The following is a 6,307-nucleotide window of genomic DNA, read 5'->3' on the forward strand; positions in this document are numbered from 1 at the left end:
CAACAGCATTGCTTCCGCGTACTCATTCTATTTCTGTTTTCGTTGTTACCTAGTGGGTTAGTATTGCTCTGATAATCTGTGGGACCAATGTTATTTTGGGGTTGAGACAATTATATGTGAAATTGGAGTTGTGATTTGGGGAGCAGGTTGCTCCAGGAGAATAAGGATGGATAATTTAGAAGTGTAAATGTTTTCTACAGGCTTTAGGTAGTTCATTTTTAGGGGAAGTTATGCCAAATTTTTAGTAGAATTTCTTCTAAGGTGGGCCCCGTAGGGCCTCTTTGGATTTCGGGGTGAAATTCGGGGCGGGTCCTATCATAGATGGTTTGTCTCTATGTATCGCAGTAGTTCTCTTGCTACGACTTCTTGATCTGTCTAGTTGAAGGCAACAGAAGGATATGTAATGGTCATCTTGGCATGCGTTTAATGAAATCCTCCTTTAAAAAAAAACTACAAAAGTAGAGCTTTGATAAAACAAATAAAAATTAAAAGAACCTCCGATTTTTATACAATTATATATCCGTAATATCAATTTATATCATAATCATTATCTATAATAAATCAAGGCTCCGTTTGCATAATATACAGGCATATCAGTACACTATTAATATTATAGTTCATTATGTAATAACATATAACCTGTAACATTTAACCACAATAAGTGGCTCAATGAATGCACAGGGTCTTCATACGGGAATGTTCAAGATGTGAAACCTCTACATCCTGCATTTGAACGCTGGGTTGGTTTAGTGTTATTTAGTGAATTATAAACGTGGCTAGAGGAGGAGCTGCAATGCCCTGTTAGTTGTCCGGAACCCCAATAGATTAATTTCTGAGCCTAAAAAGCCTTTGGCATACAGCGATCAATCCGAAAAAATGCGTCACACAAAAAAAAAAAAAACATTGCACAAACTTTAACCACATGTTTTTCCTTTGTCAACAAACAACTCTTGTTGGTGTTTTTATTTTTTTATAAAGAAAATGGACTTTGGTACAAACATTAATTAAATGTTACAAGAAGCCAGCAGTTGTTATGTCTAAGTCGACCATGGCCATACTAAAATCCCACTATTGTATCGCATACAAAAAACTGAAAAACAAGAAAGAAAAACCTACACCCGGCCCAATGCGCTAGGCTCGGCTTGTCACTTCCAAGCCTGACAAGAAAGGGAAAAAGAAAATAAAAACAATAGCAAAGCAAAACGTAGAGTTGTAAATAAGGAATGGATGACTGTCGTTTAAATGCAAAAGATAAAATTATATGTGCACATGCATGTGCCTCACTAATGGTGTTTGATGAAACATTATTTGTTTATTTATTATTTTATTTTTTAGGGTAAAAGTAATTACTGTATTAGTGAACCAATCATATGGCCAAAATATCATATACACTAATACATAAGCGTAGGCAGAATCTACTATTGTACACGAGTACCTATTTAAGATATAAAGTACCACAAATCCATAACTAGACAAAAGCACCTCGCCTTCCAAAGGATCCAGACTATTAATTACTCATGTCGAGCAAGTAATTATGGTACGAAAATAACTAACACTCTAAGAAGACTCATAAAAGAGCTTCTGCTAGTACAAACTACACATGGAGGGAAAATGGACCTCCCCCCTTCTCCAACGTCGAATCCCACCGACAAAGTAATGCATGAGGGTGTTAAGAGACCCCCCATAATAGCCCAGCCCACAACCAAGCTAAGCAGTTCAAACACAATGAAGGGCTCGAAGGGCCCAAAAGTCCCTTGTGGTGCCCAAACAGCCCACTCCGCTTGAGGAACCCTCATCATGACCAGCACCAGCATTTTTAGCATAACTGCTATCTCAGGTGGCCAACCCAGCTAGACCACTATACCACGGTGAGTCTTCAGCTCAAATTTTCTGCCACAAAGATGTCGTCGTTGCCTTAAAACCTTGAACCTTGATTGGTCCAAACTTTCAAAAGAGACGTCGCTAACGAAGCACAATCTCCCTGATAGCCACTGTGCTGTTCAATGTTCTAAAAAATGGCCTAGGTGGTAAGGAAACGATTGGATTTTGGCCTAGGCGTAGGGCTACTAGGCGTCCGCCTAGGAGGTGCTAGGCGGTGCAGCTTGGGAGGTGTTAGGCGGGTGCTAGGCAGCCCTAAACCCTAATTTATTCTATATTTTGACAATTTTTGTATTTATAATTAATTTTTGGGAAAAATTCATGAATAGTACCCGAAGTAAGGGTCACTACGAATTTCAGGACAGCAAGTTCCAAAACATAAATTTTGGTACATCAAATATGAAATGTATTTCATATATGTACACGTCGTCAGTAACTCCGTCAGTCCGCATGCCATTACTCACATAATGAAGGGCAGAATTGATTTTTCATTTGTCAATGGGTTTCCTCTCTCTCACACTCTCTCTGTCTCTCTGACTCTTCCTCTCTCCCAACCTCTCTCACCGAATCCAAATACCTCCACAGCTCACCAATGGCCTCTGACGACCTCTCCTCCGTGTCCACCACCACTGCTACAAGAGCCCCAAGGCCTAGCCCGTTCGCGTTGTTCCTCTACCACATGTTTCTCACTCCTCTCATGTTGACTTTCTCTGTATTATCTCTAAGCTTTCAAGTTTCAATCTCTTCCTTCTATCTTCTTTCTCTCAGGTATGCCATCTCTTTTCTTCTCTCTGCTTGCTTTGCACCATTGGCATCACCAACTACAATCGGAGGTCTGAGTTCGACTCGGACTCTCGCAACATGTCCGACTCGGCGGCTTTCTTCGAGTTGCTGTGTTAGCGCCAGGAGGATAAAATCTCGGGGTGTTCGTCTTCTTCGAGATCAAATTGGCAATCGCCCTAACACCCAAACACCGCCAAGCTTGGCGTCGAGAAATTCGATAGTGGCAATGGTGGCCGCTTCTCACAACCTCATTTACCCAGCCTACAACTTCTCTGTCATCGAGTATTTTCATCGCTTTCCCGCGACAACATCACATCCTTCGGGTCTAATTCTTTAGTTTTGACTTCCTTCGAATAGGTATTTCTGGTCTACACCTCTTGGTGAGCTGTGGAGGTATTTGGATTCGATTTACTATGTGTGAAGAATAGCGTAAGAGCCCACTCTTTTAGAGTTTTAGATTAGTTCTGGGAGGACTAGCGGTTGTCATCAGCTGTGATGGTAGGACGCTATGTTGAAAGGGTGGTGGTGCTGGTTGCACGCTGCACTGTGCAAGCAGGTGAGCGAGCGAGAGAGAGAGAGAGAGAGAGAGAGAGAGAGAGAGAGAGAGAGAGAGAGAGAGAGAGAGAGAGAGAGATTGTGCCCAGAGTAAGAGAGATGGAGAGCTAGTTGCCCAGAGTAAGAGAGATGGAGAGCTGGGTGCCCACAGTAAGAGAAGAGAGAGGGTTGAGTGCTCATAGTAGAAAATTTGAAGTGACCGTTTTACCCCTTAAAATACTACCAGTTGGCACCAAACAAACGGGGTCAATGACGTCGTGTATGCTTACTGGTCAGTTTTGAAACCTCATGTACCAAAGTTTATGTTTTGGAAATTGATGTACTGAAATTCGTAGGGGTCCATAGTTCAGGACCACTTACCAAATTTTTCCCTTAATTTTTAGACTTTAAATTTTTTTATTTATATTATTATAGGTCATAAAAATAATTTAAAAATTAAAAAAATAAAAATCGCCTAGTGCTCGCCTAGGCTCCTAGGCGTTAGTCCCCAGGTCACCGCCCGACTAGCACCTAGCGTTTTTTAAAACCTTGGTGTTGTTAGCCAAATAGTCACCCTCAAGTATAAGGGGTACAAGTAATAGTATAGGGATTTAAGAAAGGTTGTCGAACCCACGAGGATCGGATTCCTTTCACTAGCTAGGGTATTCACCTAAGGAGAGCTAGAATATGCAAATATACAATCACAAACCTAAATTTACAAGAAAATCTAGGCTCATGATGAGTATGTGCATTGTGGTGGTAGTGAGATTGTGTGTTTGATAGAGTAGTAAACCAAATGAAAATAAATGTCTAAATGTAAACTAAACTATTCTAAACTAAACTAGTAATATAATGGATGAAGTTAGGGGTTGAATTGTCTACCACTAACCTCCTTTGCAAGTATTGAAGTTCAAATACAAGTGATGTTATTCTAATTTCCCAATTACCCTCTTTGCATCCGGATAAGACTACAAAAGCTTAAACTCCTTTAATGTTATCAATTCTAACCGGATAAGTCTAGAATTAACTACTTAAGAACAAATCCTATTATCGGTTAAGTCTCAATTCATTGTTCCTAAATGCATAAAGCTTTGAGTTTAGATAATAATGCAAGCAAACCAATCATAGATCTAGGTGATTTTAACTCACAACCTTCACATGCACATAGAGGATGCTATCATGTAATCAATGCTCAAGGTTAACTACTCCCTAAATATTTTTTTCATGAGATGACAAACACAATACATTCAAAGTAGTTAAGTTTGAATGAATGCATTCACTTCTTGAATTAGCATATGAAGATGAAAATCACAAATAATATCAAATGTAAATTAAAACATCAATTCATACAAGTTTGGCTAGGGCTTTCAACCCTAACCCCAACAAAGTAACTGCTCACTCATAGTCATACAAATTGGCATCAAATCTATAAAGTATACCAAGGTAAATTAAAGAGATAAGGAAAGAATGAACTAGTTGAAGCTTGACAAATCAATGGGTAGCTTCTCCTTCGTTTTGCTCCTTCAATGCTCCTTGAATCCTCCTTGATGGTGGAATGGATGGATGATGAACTTCTTGATGATGATGATGAATGAAATGGTAATGAAGATATGATACTCCTTTGACTAACTTTGAGTGGTAGTGATCGAGTAGAAGTGGTGGTGATAGAGTTTATGGTGGTGAAAAATAGTAGTTGTGGTGATGATGATGGAGGAGATGGAGTAGATTGCGTATTGTGGGTTTGGATTTTGGGAGGTGGATATGGAGATTTTATGAATGAGATGAAGAGAGAAAGAAGATGTAATTGGGTAAAATGAGTGATGCCTTAAGAGTGTGATGAAGGGATGCTTATATAGAGAAGAGAGAGAGGAGTAAAATGATGAATGGAAACAAAACGAGTAGCTCAAGCATTGTAAGAAGCATGGAGATGGAGTATGAGAGTGGTAATAGATCCTAAAAACAAGGGAAAGGAGTATGGAGTAAAAGGAAAAAAAATACAAACAGTACCCAACCTAAGGCCCACTCCGAATTTCTATACCCAAGGTTTTGAAACTATCACTTTGGTACCTGAAGTTCAGACCCGGACCCAACTTTAGTACCTAGAGCCGTTATCTCAATAACGGTGTCTGACAGGTGGCATATATTGAAGGACAATTTCATCCTTTCATATTTAATTCATTATTATATATATATATATATCCTATATATATATATATATATATATATATATTTTTTAACTCTCTCGCTCTCTCTCTCTCCCTCCCTCCCTCTTTCTTCCCTTAACCATTATCAACGACCACCCACCACCACCACCATCAGAATCGTCATTCCTCTTACCGGCGCTTCTGCCCCACCACCTCCTCTACCTCCTCCATAAAAACCAAAACCCTAGAAGAAAAAACTTTTTCTTTGCCACCACCCTAAACCACAAAAAAAAAAAAAAAAAAAAAAAAACAAAGAAAAAAAATCTTCCAGCAGCCCCGCGCCTCCTCCTCTTCAGCCCCACCAGCCTAGCAGCAGCCCCTGCCTTGAAGCCCCACAGCCGGCCAGACCATCACACCAGGCCCAGCGCTGCCCAGCCACACCTAGTCACCTGCCTTGCCTGGTCGCTGCCCAGCCTTGCCCAGCGCATCGCCTGGCCCCCCTTTGCGCGCACATCACCCTCTGCGCTGCTGCCCCCGCATCAGCAGCCCCGCTCCCCTCGTCCCTAGCCTACGCAGCTCACCCAGAACCCTTCACCTGCGCAGTCCACCAAGCGCAGCAAGCTTGCAACCTGCCCACACAAGCCCACCCTCGATCACGTACATGGGTGATGCAACAAGGCCGCATCCAAGAAATGAAATTAATTTTCCCCAATTCTGAGTTTCATTCTTTTGGCAATTCTGGGTTTCATTCTTTTGGCAATGGTCTGGAGAGTTGGGAGGAAGAAGAAAACGAAGAGAGCTTGAGGAAGAAGAAGAAATCTAGTGAAAGGACGAGAATACCCCTCAAAGTTTGACAGTTGACTAACGCCGTAACGGCCAACAGTGTTTTAGGTACTAAAGTTGGCTCGGGCAAGGTATTTGGGGTACCATTGTGATAGTTTCGAAACCTTGGGTATAGAAATTCGGAG

The sequence above is a fragment of the Rosa chinensis genome, chromosome 2 (genome assembly GCF_002994745.2).
Source record: "Rosa chinensis cultivar Old Blush chromosome 2, RchiOBHm-V2, whole genome shotgun sequence".
In the NCBI taxonomy this organism is placed as follows: Eukaryota; Viridiplantae; Streptophyta; class Magnoliopsida; order Rosales; family Rosaceae; genus Rosa; species Rosa chinensis.